We start from the raw sequence: 13191 nt of genomic DNA, 5'->3' as shown, positions 1-13191 counted from the left end.
AAAAATTTAAATGAATTGTTTTGACTTTTTTATTTTGATGTTGAAATATTTATATAAGGGAAAACATTTAATTTGTACTTTATCATTTCAATTAATTTTGTTTTCACTTATATGAAAATATTCATTTTATTATTTTGATCTAATAGTATATAACATATATTAAAGTTAATATTTTCATATGTCTAAACTACATGTCTTTACTTCATGAAATGACATGTTTTGACATATATTTTGTAAAAAGAACATTATCAACGTAAATTGGGACTTTCTGACATTTCAATTTTGCTGGAAATTTTCATTCTGATTCTGTACAAAAACAAATTTTGAAATGTCAGAATTTCCTGTGGAATGGAAATTCCACTTTCCAAGCAGCTCTAATAGCAGTGTAGTAAGACAACTAAAAATTGGCCTGACCATGATCAGCAAAACTGGGCCTAATATATGGCTTCATTATACTGAGCACAAGTGGGGAAATGTAATATGTGCTTAGATTATTACAGCAAGGAAAGGAACTATTTTTATACTAGTTGTTTATTGTGCTTATATAAGTCTAGATAAGGAGACTATAAAGCTGTTAATTTTAACAAAAAACATGATATTTATTGGCATGAAATTGTTTTCACCTTCCACTGTGGCTTCTACGGAGCACTGACACTCTAGGCTGTTTGCTGAAACTAAACAATGTAAACTAATGTTTGTTGATTTTCCAGAATAACTTTTTGCAACCCAACGGTGCCTTGGGCAGCTAGGAGGAGGGTCTGGCAGCATGGATCAGATAGCAAGATGATGTTCTTTTCTACAACACATGCACAGCTAAGATAAGTATTAGACAGCAAACAGTAGCATGTGTGTTTAGATGTGTACACAGGCCTGTTGAGAGAAATTTAGGGCTCCATCCCCTTTCCCCCGCAAGATGTTTTGGGGCTGTCCTGAGCTTGGGATCCTAGTTTAATTATCCCCCTCTTCTTGACATCCCTCTGTACGCATCTCATTTTTGGGGCCAGAAGGTGGTGAAATTAGCTGATAAACATAACAGTGCGTAATTTGTCTTTTGTCATACAAAATCAGAGTACACCGTTCCAGTGATCCAAACATACACACTCAAGATAACATATGGATCATGTAGCAAACGGCACTGCGGGTCTGCATCTTTCCCTATTACTTTTTGCAGTAATGGAATTCAGCTGATCCATGCATGGCTGTGTAACTTGTCTTTTGTTATGTGAAAGCAGAGGACCCACCCTCTCACTGATGCAAAAGCACTGTGTCTCCATGGATCAGGTACTGGCCAGCTGTGCATCACCGGGATCTTTCCCTGTTACTTTTGTGTGTTTGTTTGAGGGGTGCGTGTGGGGTATGGGTGTGGGGGGGGGGGGGGGTTGGTGGGGGGGGTGGGGGGGGGGTGTGAGGGGTGTGTGTGTGGGGGTGTTTGTTGGAGGGGGGGGGGGGGGGGGGGACTGGACTCCAGCTGAGCACTAGCCCCGTTGGATTGTTTTTCACCCGCCAAGAGCAGGTCCAGTGGGAGGCCCGAGGAAATGGAGGGCAGGCACGGCCTGCTCTGCGGCCTAGCCCTGCCCAGCCTCCTGCTCCCGGGCTGGTTTTCCCGCAGCGGATCCCAGGCTCCAGGACGGCGGCGGGGGTGGCCGTGCAGGGCCGTTTAACGTCTCCCCCGCCTTGCCTGAGGGACACGCCCTCGCGCAGGAGCCCCCCGGCGCCGGCGGGGCCCGGAGGCCGCAGCTCCCCCAAGCGCCGAGGCTGGCCGCACAGCCATGTTCCCCCCCGCCGCCCGCCTGAGAGGCCAGCGTTGCTCTCTCGCTCCCTTCCCTTGCGCCGCCGCACGCCGCGGCAGCGGCTCGCCAGCGCGGGGCACGCTGGGAGTTGTAGTCCGCCCGCCTCCCAGCCTGCCGCTGCCCAGCGCGTGAACGGACGGGGCCGCCGAACCGCAACACCCGGCAGGCGCCGCGGCCGCGGCGCCTGCGCAAATGGCTTTCCTCGAACAAAAAACCGGCCCCCTCCCCCCCCTTTACATCGGTCCTGGGTTCAGGGTGAACGACTGTGTGAGGGGACGAGGCCCGGCCGGCGCCCCAGTGGACGCGGTCACCGAGCCCCCGCCGGGAGCCCGACGAGTCGCGAAGAGGCCGCGGGGACGCGGGGACGGGCCGAGCCGAGCCGGGAAGCGCCTGCTGTGAGCTGGGATTAGCTTGGCCTCCCCTCGCCCCGAGGCGGCGGCGGCGGCGGCGGCGGCGGCTCCTCGCCGAGACTCCCCAGGACCCGGGCTGCCCTGATCCCGGCGGCGGCGGCGGCCAGCCAGTGAGTGAGAGCCCGGGCCGAGCGGGGAGCGGGCCTGGGCCGAGCCTGCCTCTGGCTGGGCCGGTCCCTGGGGGTGTTCGCCCGCCCTGGGCGCTGTGCCCCGTGGGGGTGGGGGTGACTCATATCCCCCTCCCTGTTCCCTGTGTGTGTGTGTGTGACTCCTATCCCCCTCACTGCCCCCGGGGGGGGGGGGGGGCCGGGCCCCCCCCCCTCGGCTTTCACCCCCCCCCCCCCCGGGGGGCGGCCCCCCCCCCCCCCGGTCGCTATTCCCCGTGTGTGTGTGGGGGGGTGACTCATTTCCCCCCCACCCCCGTCACTATTCCCCGTGTGTGTGTGTGCGTGTGGGGGTGACTCACATTTTCCCCCCCGTCCCTCTCTCCGGTCACTATTCCCCGTGTGTGTGTGTGTGGGGGGGTGTAACTCACAATCTTCCTTCCCTGGTCGCTATTCCCAGGGTGAAGTGTGTGACTCTCCTCCTCCTCCCCAGTTGATATTCCCGGGGGTGGGGGTCACTCATTTCCTTTACCCCCAGCTTTGCTGCTCTACAATCACTATTCCTTAAGGTTTATACCCCATCAATTCCCCCTTTCCCCGAGTCACTATTTCTTGGGGATGTCCCGCTCTCTCTCACCAGTTGCTATTGAGATGGAAGGGCATCTCATTTCCCTTTCTCCTGGTGGGAGCTTTCACACCTCTTCCACTATTACCTTGGTGGTTGAGCACAACATCCTCCATCTTTGGGAGCAGTGCAATGATCTTGGTCATAGGGAGGAAAATGCTCCTCCTTTGGTTGGGGCTATGGTCCTTACACTGGGATGCCACCGCTTCTCATTGTCTGGCACATGCCAGGTCCTGGAGCATGCTGGTAGGGAATGAGCGTGGGAGAGGAGGCTAGGGCAGGCAGCTGCTTCTTGGGAGGGCATCAGGGCGAGTATGCTAATAAATCTTTAGGTGCTGGCTGGTCTGTGGGAGTCTGGTGAGGTCCAGAAGTGGAAGTTTAGCATCATGCTGGAAGTGGAAAATGGGAAACTAGGAGTTTACATCTCTTGGTTAAGCACCAGTGCTCAAGTTCCTTGATTTACACCCTTCTCTCCTTGTGTATGGGGGACGGGTGAGATACAGAAAGTGAGGCTCAGCACCTCCTGGGGCAGTCTACTTTGAGGAGGGTTGGGAAGAAAACAGGGGTAGTTTCTTCCCCTTGGGGGAATGCAGGCCTAAAATAGGTCTGAGTTGCTTTCTCTGGGATTTGGAATTTTGTAAATAACATTAAACTTTCACCAAAAGCTTTCTCTCTTTTCTGCCTGTGAAATAGCAGCAGTCATTGAGTTTGAATATGCAGCACTGGGGAATATGCAATTCGTGGCATTATCAATAAGAATATATGAATTATCACTTCAGATTGAATTTTAAAATATTGTTAGTCCTTCTGACCTGAGTGGTTAGTCAAGTTTTGAGGATCTGTGGGGAGTTTCCACCAACAGGAGGAACTGATGAAAGAGTCTGGTGGTACCTTTGATGCCATATTATTTATATACATAGAATGTGCGAAATCCTGTTTCCCCAAACACAGGAGGAACCAAAAATAACAGGAGGTAGTTTCTTTGCTCGCAGTCCCAAGCTGCCTCTTGCCAGTTTCTCTAGGCTCTCTGTGTGTCATCTGCTCTCTTCAGTCTTTCTGTCTCTTTTCCTGTCTCTCTCCTTGAGCTGTGTCTGTCCCACACACAGAAAGCCGGGTCTACTCTAGTATCGGGGGTAGCCGTGCTAGTCTGTATCCACAAAAACAACAAGGAGTCTGGTGGCACCTTAAAGACTAACAGATTTATTTGGGCATAAGTTTTCATGGGTAAAAAACCTCACTTCTTCAAATACATGGAGTGAAAATTATAGATGCAGGCATTATATAATGACACATGAAGAGACGGGAGTTACCTCACAAGTGGAGAACCAGTGTTGACAGGGCCAATTCTGTCAGGGTGGATGTAGTCCACTCCCAATAATAGACAAGGAGGTGTCAATTCCAGGAGAGACAAAGCTGCTTTTGTAATGAGCCAGCCACTCCCAGTCCCTATTCAAGCCCAGATTAATGGTGTTAAATTTGCAAATGAATTTTAGTTCTGCTGTTTCTCTTTGAAGTCTGTTTCTGAAGTTTTTTTGTTCAAGTATAGCTACTTTTAAATCTGTTATAGAATGTCCAGGGAGAGTGGAGTGTTCTCCTACTGGGTCTACTCTCGAAAGTTTTGCTGGCATAGCTATGTTGGTTAGGCACGTGGGAAAAAAACATGCCCCTAAATAACAACATAGCTATGCCGGCAACCCCACGCTCCTTCCTCTCCCTCTCTTCCCACCCCCTCCCCATCCCTCCCAATGCAGATGCAGTTTATAGTGGCACAGCTTATGTCCTTTGGGGAGGTTGTTCAGCTAGCTATACAGTGCCAGCAAAATAATTCCTTTTGCTGGTATATGCTGCATCTCCACTAGGGGGCTTTGCCAGCATAAGTAGACTGGTGGATCTGTATCTGCAAAATCTTTATAGTGTGAAGTTGCATTTCTTACATTTAACCAGAAGGAAGAGCAGCAGTTCACACTGATGCGTTTGAGGTTTTTTAGCCTAACCTATGAAATTATTATATTTATGCTGTTAATGTAAATGTCTTTAGCCATAACTGGCACAATTACTTTGCATAATTTCATATATTGTTTCTCTCTTCTTCATTTTTGACTGAAATGGTGCAAATGACACTGACATGGGGGCAAAATGAAGGAAAAAATGATAATATTGGACTTGTGGGTGAAAAATGACTGAGAATCAAACCCTGGTTTATGTGCGTGCTTTTAAATTTCTCTTAAATTTTTTATCTTTTTCACCTCTTGATCGCTGGCTCACATCCATCCCAGGTTGTCCATATAATGGTAGCCTCTATGAAATAAACTTGAGGTTTTGGGCCCCAGTCCTGCAGTGTTTCTGTCAGTGACCCCACATTGACTTGACTTAGGCTGTGTAGGAGCAAGAGTCAGTCCATGCAGAATCTGATTGATACCCACTGAAAATCAATCTGCCAGCACAGAGCTTATTGCAGCATAAGGGCTTCAGTACATTTCTCAGTGGATATATGTTCATCTCACTCAAACCATCATCTACAATGGCACTTTTAGCACCATTGGAATGTTGGCAGTCAAAGTGGAGCGGCAAAGAACCGTCTAAGGCCACGGAGACTGAAATCTTGCCATAGGTTAATATTGAGACACATTGGCAGGGCAGTGCCATAGCTCTCCCCCCTGTTGCTGTTGCCTGGTGGGGAGGGGTAAGTGTCTCATTCCCCTGGTGGGAGGGGCTGTGTGTGGGGTTTTTTTTTTTTTTTTTTTTTTGGCTCATATTGTATTTGTTTGGCTAAATATTAATGAAAGTCTTTATCCCGTTGCAGCTAAGCGCTGTCACCAAAAATAACATCAGAAACTACATGATGCTACACACAGTGGGCAGTAAAAATGCCTTTGCTGTTTTTTTAAAATCTGAATAGTCAAACTTTCTCACACATGCACAAAGCAATAAACCAAGCAGCAGACTAAATAGAAATAATTTGAAGCAGAACCCTGCAGATCACCAAACCAGTTCTGACAGTCTGCCAAAGTGAGGAGGTTCCAAGGTAAGGGCATGATGCGAAAAAAGCTCTATTTTCAGCCTGAAAGATCAATTCTAAGAACTGATCAAAAGTGCTGATTTAAGCAGCCATGACCTGGTATAAAGAGACAGCTTATGAGGTAGCCAGTTTACAGGAATTTAGTGTACAGGGCTCTCAATATGGTATCTTTGAGAGACCATCAACTACATGTTTCTATCTGAATGTGTTAATTTAATCTTGCATGCAGTGCAGGTGTAGCTGTGTTGGTCCTAAGATATTAGAGAGACAAGGCAGGTGAGGAAATATCTTTTATTGGACCAGAATCTGTTGGTGAGAGACAAGCCCAGACCTGAAGAAGAGCTCTGTGTATGTTCAAAAGTTTTTCTCACCAACAGAAGTTTGTCCAATAAAATATATTACCTTACCCACCTTGTCTCTTTAACTTAATATTATTACAAGCGACCCCCTCTTTTTGGGACTCTGTGATGCTCCCCAAGGGTACCCAGGATCGTGAGGCACTTTAGCATATGAAGCAGTCTTGTCTCTGCTGCAGATCAGCTCCCTCAAAACGACAGCCTCCAACAGCAAAATCCTATCTTCCAGGCCCCCACAGGCCTTGCTTTTTCTGTACAGGCTGTGATAGGCATACACCAACCACCAAGTCCTTCGAGCATTTCCTAGACCCTTATCCACTAAATATTCACAGAATTACCAGGTTCAGTGTTCCCGAAGGAACAGAACACTTTACTGTGTAAGTTTCGGCAAGGTCCACCACCTTGCATAACACCACAGCACTTGGATATATTTATAGTGAAAACAAGAATAAGTTTATTGTCAAAGATTCAAGATTCTAATAATAGTGAGTAAGAATGTTGGAAACAAATGATTACATATGCAACAGAATCATAACAAACATTTTTATAGACTAAACTAACAGGTTAACCTGTCAAAAGAAGTTTTCTCTCTCCCAAAGTTCTCTTTGGTGTTATCAACCAAGGCTAGCTGAGACTTTTTTCATGAAACAAGCCCATTGTCCTTTTCTACTTCCTCAGTGAAGGATGCCTGGGTGTCTTCTCTGTGCCCCTTCCCCCATAGTTAAGCAAACCTTTCTCTTCCTGTTACATTTTTTTTTCTGAAGTCCTTACAATATTTCATTTGCTTTCAACACAGACTGGTGATCAGAAGCCTATTGTGAATGAGACAATACTCAATATACATATGAACAGATAGATGAATAAACATCTTTTGTCTGTCAGAAAACATGTTTTTCACCTTAGCTGGTGACCAGTAACTACACGCTGAAAATATATTCGTAAAGTCTGTACGTATAGCACTTCTTACATAGTATTTGTACATATATTTTATGCTCTCTGGTGAATTAGAATGTACACACCTCTGCACTACTTTCTCAATATCAACTGGCAGGTTCTTGGGTCACAGACTCTTTATTAATATGTTTAATCTTCAACACATTTTAGACATTTCCTTTTGTTTTTTCCATTTTTTTTCTAACCATCAAAGTCTCTCGCTGATGAGATGTGTGGCTTTTTTTACAAAAAAGGCTGTAAACTTTTTAAAAATTCTAAATTCTACACTAGGTGGCTAAATTAAAGTAAATTATCTATTTTTTTGTGTTCTTGTGATTGCGTGCACATACACGTTATCTTTGAGAGTGTCTTTTGGCTCATTTTGTCTTGAGCAGGCACCATATTGGGTTACATTGACTTAAAATCCCTGAAGCATAGAATACATAGCAAGAGAAAACATGAATCCATCAATCAATCAAAACAAAATGGATGAAATAAAAACTTATCCCACCAGCCTTGATAGCTACATATTAATAAAGGTAGAAAATAGTTTTTAGTTTTAAGAAGACCCAGAATTCTCCATTGAGGTAACAACATTTGAACTGATGTAACCAGAGTATTTTTGGTAGTATGTCATTGGGGAGTTGTTCATTGTGTATTTTTAAAGTATGACAGTTTATGTGCAATAGATTCAAATTAATCTTTCGAAGCAGATCAAGTTTGTTAGATTAATATGGTGGGGTTAGTCTGGGTGAAGTCCTATGTGATGCTTTTTCCCTGGACGTGTACATCAACTGCCTGTCTATGTACTGATGGAATCATTTACCCTCTTGTAGAAAATAATTTTAATTATAAATATATAGAGAAGTCTATTCACATTGGGTAAAATGAATTTTCTTGTTGGGACACTATAGTGCATGAGTATTAACTGCACCTTGTGGAACTTGCAATAAGGAGCAGTCCTTGGGAAGTTGGGTGGGAAGGAAAGCAGAGACCTACTTGACTGAGAGTTCATTTTGGGAGTTCTGACAGGTACACAATCCACTTAAATTTTGTTCTCACAGTTTGACATCACAGTCTCTCCCAGTATTTCATAACTACCTGCTGTATAAACTTTGAAGTGAAATTGTGAAGAGTATTTTTAAATGGACTGCTATTATCACCCAGCTTTATGTTGTTGATTTGATTTGTGATATACTTGATATGACTCAACCAGATAATCTGAAAGTATTGTACTGAAATATATATTAACATAGCAGTGTGACTGATACTATCTTTAATTCAAGATCCTGAGGCCAGAGGAAGTAAGGAAAGAAATAGTGAAGGGTCATCAGGGTCCAAGAGAAGCAGTATGGGATAAATGCACTGATACATACATGTTTAGGCAGTTTGATGTGGCATGGGCATACAGGCTTGATTAGCGCAGGGTAGTGTGGGAGGCGGGAAAAAACTGCTGTGGGGCTATAGCTCAACCATGTTTGCTGTAAGCGAAACAAATGGTTGTTACAAACAGTTTCAAAAATGTGTTTTGGGTTGTAGTGTGGGTAGGCCTCTATGTGAGCACCTGAAGAATAGCTCACTATAGGTGGGGTTTTTTTTTAATAGAAACAATAGATTAGGTTCCTGTGACACAGTACAATGTGACACAGAAACCAAGGGTGAGCTGTATTAGCTGAGTAGACAATTTGTCGCTATGAAAAAATGCCAGCACCAATTTTGCTATAATGAGATAAACAGGACTGGAGTTCAAAATAAATAACTTCAGACATTGGGTATTAGTGCTGATGGGCACAGAGAACCAAAGTAATAATTACTTAACACGAACAATCATGTTTATAAAGTAAATGCGATTACACTAGTAAAGACTGAAATTATCAAATGGTGGGGACTCTGATTAATAATTTACTTTGTTTACTTGATTTAACATTCATTAATATCTTTTTACTGCTTTAGATCTGTATGCATACTTAGAAAACTAAGTGAATTTACTCCAAGTCTCAATCTTACTTGACTATTAAGACCAACTTAAATATATGCACAGATAGAGTAATTAAGATGCTATTAAAGCCCAAACATATAATAGTTATATAAAAAAAGTAGTAAAGTATATATGCTAGGTCTGTTGATTAATCTCAGTTGTTATTTTTTTGAATGCAGTTATTTTTTGTACATAATTCTACATTTGTAAGTTCAACTTTCATAGTAAAGAGATTGCACTATAGTACTTGTATGAAGTGAATTGAAATATACTTTTTCTCATTTTTACAGTGCAAATATTTGTAATCAAAGTAAATATAAAGTGAGCACTGTACACTTTGTTGTAATTGAAATCAATATATTTCAAAATGTAGAAAACATCCAAAAGATTTAAATAAATGGTATTTCTGTTTAACAGTGTGATTAATCGCGATTAATTTTTTTAATTGCTTGACAGCCCTAGTATATACATGCCTTTTGGAGTTTCGTTCTATCCATAACTCATTGGTCTGTTTACAGCAGCATCTCCTTGTGTTTGAAAACTGTTAAAAGCGAGTATGAAAACAGTTTCTGAAAATGTGATTACACTGATTGTTGTGGCTGTGTCGTCATGTAGTTAGAAATGCTTTCCAAAAGACTCTTGTTGAAACTAGTTTCTAGTGTTGAATATTTTTAAAGATTATTTTAACAAAGTTATGATCCATCCCCCCTGTACTGTGAAGAGGGCCATGTAAGTACCTAGCTAAAGAGAAACTTTGTTGTTGTTTTTAAATGTTTTTCTGGGCAGGCCATCGTGGATATGTAACAGACTCCTTATTAATCGTTCCTAGGTTAATGTCGTGATTTTAAGCCATGTTTTCTAAGCTACACATCTCTCTAAACATTGGTGATAGTAACTTAGGTGCTAAGCACGTGCATCTCCTTCTAAAGTTAATGGGTGTTGTGTGTACTCCGTATTTCTCAATATCTGGCCCTTGATTAGTAAGCTTTTTCTTGACTCTGCTGTACGGGAAAAAATGGAAGTGTCAACCTATGCACGCTAAAATTAAGGAAATAAAAGTGCCTTGGATTCTGAAGAGAGAGATCCTATGCTTCTGAGTAGCATAATTATGTGAATTATATTTCATTAGTTTCATCGGGACTTGGTTTTTAAGTAGCAATATTCCTCTGATGGGTTTGGATAAGCCACTTTAAAAATGTAAAAAACATAGTGCTGTTCTTGTTGATTCTACTGCTGAGAGTTAAATCCCTGCAGTGGGAGTTGGTTTGAAATGGCGACAGCAAATGTCCCAGCTGCTGTGTTTAGTGGGTCACTGTTACTGAACGTATAATGGTGTCATATTGGAATGGTAAGAGTGCCACTTATCAAGAAAGCTACTCTGAGATGAAAGTTGTGAATACCTGTACCATATGTTTGTGTTTATGTGGAGCAATCCAATGTTCAGTATAGAAATCAGACATGAGAAGTGCCAGATGTTAATTTCACTGAGCCTTCTCGCTCCTGTTTTGTGTCTGGTCCTGGTCATTTTAACTGGGAGGTAAGGATTTGACCTACAGGTCGTATATGTTTTTGTGAAATAGATTCCTGTAACCCTTCACTTTAACTTCTCTTGGGTTATGGCAGGCTAGGTGTAAAATATATTTGCCTATCTTGCTGTGCTATTCATAAAGGAAAATTTAATTGTCTTCCTTCCTTTTCTCCCCAAACAGCATATTCTCTGTACAAACAAAACTCTTTAAAAAGCGTAGTTCTTCATACTCATGCCAGAATGTTGTTTCTCTTGCTTTTTTGCGTCCATCAGAAACTGTCAGGGAGGATATCTAACACCTCGGGGCTGCAGGGGTTGGCATGTGCCTCTTCTGTAAGAATAAGAAAGATACAAAGTAACTTTCTCTTGTGGTTTGGCTTTCACTTGCCACAAGCATTTCTATTTCTTTGCTCTCAGAAGTGGAAGTAAGCCAGAAACGTGCTGAATGAGCTACATTTAGGTCCCAGTTAACCTACACAAAGCTACCATTTTTTGTTATCCCTGGGCTCCCATTTTGGTCATTTGCTTTGTGTCCTGGTGACCCCTCTCTCCAGCTGAGGATGGCCAGATCCTAGCCCTGGTGTCCCATTACTAGTACTTTGTGTAATAGCTTATTTAATGTTACAGGTCTTTACTTATTAGGCGAAAACTTCTTTTCGGGCAGTCAATTTAAAGGAATTACAGATGGTAAATAATACTAAATGCTACTGACCTCTTTGAAGGCCCTTTCCCAGCAATAGGATTGTCAAAGACTTACAAATATATCATTAGCGGTATTATGGAAACCTACTTGTGATAGCTACTACCTACCAAATTCCTGGTCCATTTTGGTCAATTTCATGGTCATAGGATTTTAAAATTTGTAAATTTCATGATTTCAGCTATTTAAATCTGAAATTTCACATGTTGTAATTGTAGGGATTCTGACCCAAAAAGGAGTGTTGTGTGTGTGTGGGGGGGCTGCGTTACTGCTACTTTTACTTCTGCCCTGCTGCTTGTGGTGGAGCTGCCTCCAGAGCTGAAGTAGCTGGAGAGTAGGGATGTAAATATCGGTTTAAAAAGTTAAACGATAAAATTATATTGTTTAATTGGTGAACTGTTAACCGAGGTCGCTCCGGCCGGCCTGGTGTGGGGCGGCCGGGGCTGGGGTCGCTCCAGGCACAGGGCAGCCGGGCCTGGGACCGTTCCGGCCAGGTGTGGGGTGGCGGGTTTAATGGTAGAGGTTGGTTAACGGTAAACCTAATGCTTACCATTTAACCTCTTACAGTCCTACTGGAAAGCGGCAGCTGCTGGCTGTGTGGATAGTATGGCATTTCCACCCTTACTTCTGCGTTGCTGGCAGGGTGCTGCCTTCAGAGCTGGGTACCCAGCCGACAGCCACTGTTCTCCAGCCACCCGGCTCTGAAGTCAGTGCAGAAGGAAGGTTGGCAATACCGTGACCGCCATTCTCCCCCCCATAAAAAAACCTTCTGATCCTCCCTGCAACTCCCTTTTTGGTCAGGATCCCCAATTTGAGAAATGTTAGTCTCCGCTGTGAAATCTGTATAGTATAATGTAAAAGCACACAAAAGATCAGATTTCACTGTCGTTGAATTTGGTAGGGCCATAGCTAAAGATCTGGTTCAATTTAACTTTTTTGACTAGTACATTGGCACATGTTCTTCAAAGTATCACACAGATTTTGAATAAGCTTGCACCGAGTATTAATCTCAGGAGATTTTGTTGCCCTTCACCATTTAAGGGACTAATCTTGTGGTCAGGTGCAGACCTATTGAGCTCAATGGTGCTATGCCTAATAATGAACACTATGCCCCTATACTATAGACTGGCAGAGATACAGGGGGGAAACTGCAACATTTAGAGGAAAATGTGGTGAAATGTGAAAGGAATTTTCCAGGTGTGTGGCTGCTTTTGTCAGGGTGGATGGATTCTAAATCACCAAGTGCAAAGCCTTGATTTTTTTAAATAATTTATTTTAATCAACTTTTCCATTTATACTTCAGTTATTTTATAAAGAAAAGTGCATTCTCATAGGTATATATAACCATTGAAACATGTTGATTTACATCTAAATAGACACGTTACAGTAGATTTGGTACATTTTTTGCTACTTAAGGGGACTCACTTAATTGTATATATATTTTAAAGCATTTACATAGCTTAATACTTTCAGATTCTTATTAATTGTACAATTTTAATGTTGAAAAGTGGTGAATAATATATTTATTAGATAATTAACTTTTTGCTCATGATTTGTGTTAAGGTTTGTGCATTAGGTTGGTAACTGTAATCTAATTAAACCGAAAACAGCACATAACATTTATTTTTATTAAACAAAACCTTTAATGTTTTGAATACATAAAGTTCTTTTATCAAAATGTTTCACATTTAGAACTAAATTATTGGTGTAAAAAAAAAAAGGGGGGTTAACTATAGACAGTGAAATAA

General features: G+C 42.7%; 1 protein-coding gene across 3 annotated transcripts in view; it reads left to right on the top strand.

The window, feature by feature from the left end:
- Positions 1–2236: 2236 nt before the first annotated feature.
- The window catches only part of GTF2I (general transcription factor IIi), an 80274-nt gene continuing 69319 nt past the window's right edge, over positions 2237–13191 (top strand). For all 3 annotated transcript variants that reach the window (XR_004643367.1, XR_004643366.1, XM_034752230.1), the window contains exon 1: positions 2237–2310. The gene's annotated coding sequence lies outside the window, so the exon portion shown is untranslated. The remainder of the gene's footprint in view (positions 2311–13191) is intronic.

Source organism: Trachemys scripta, chromosome 18, assembly GCF_013100865.1.
Source record: "Trachemys scripta elegans isolate TJP31775 chromosome 18, CAS_Tse_1.0, whole genome shotgun sequence".
Taxonomy (NCBI): Eukaryota; Metazoa; Chordata; order Testudines; family Emydidae; genus Trachemys; species Trachemys scripta.
Note: the sequence above shows the minus strand (reverse complement) of the source record. Positions and strands in the feature narration are given on the sequence as shown.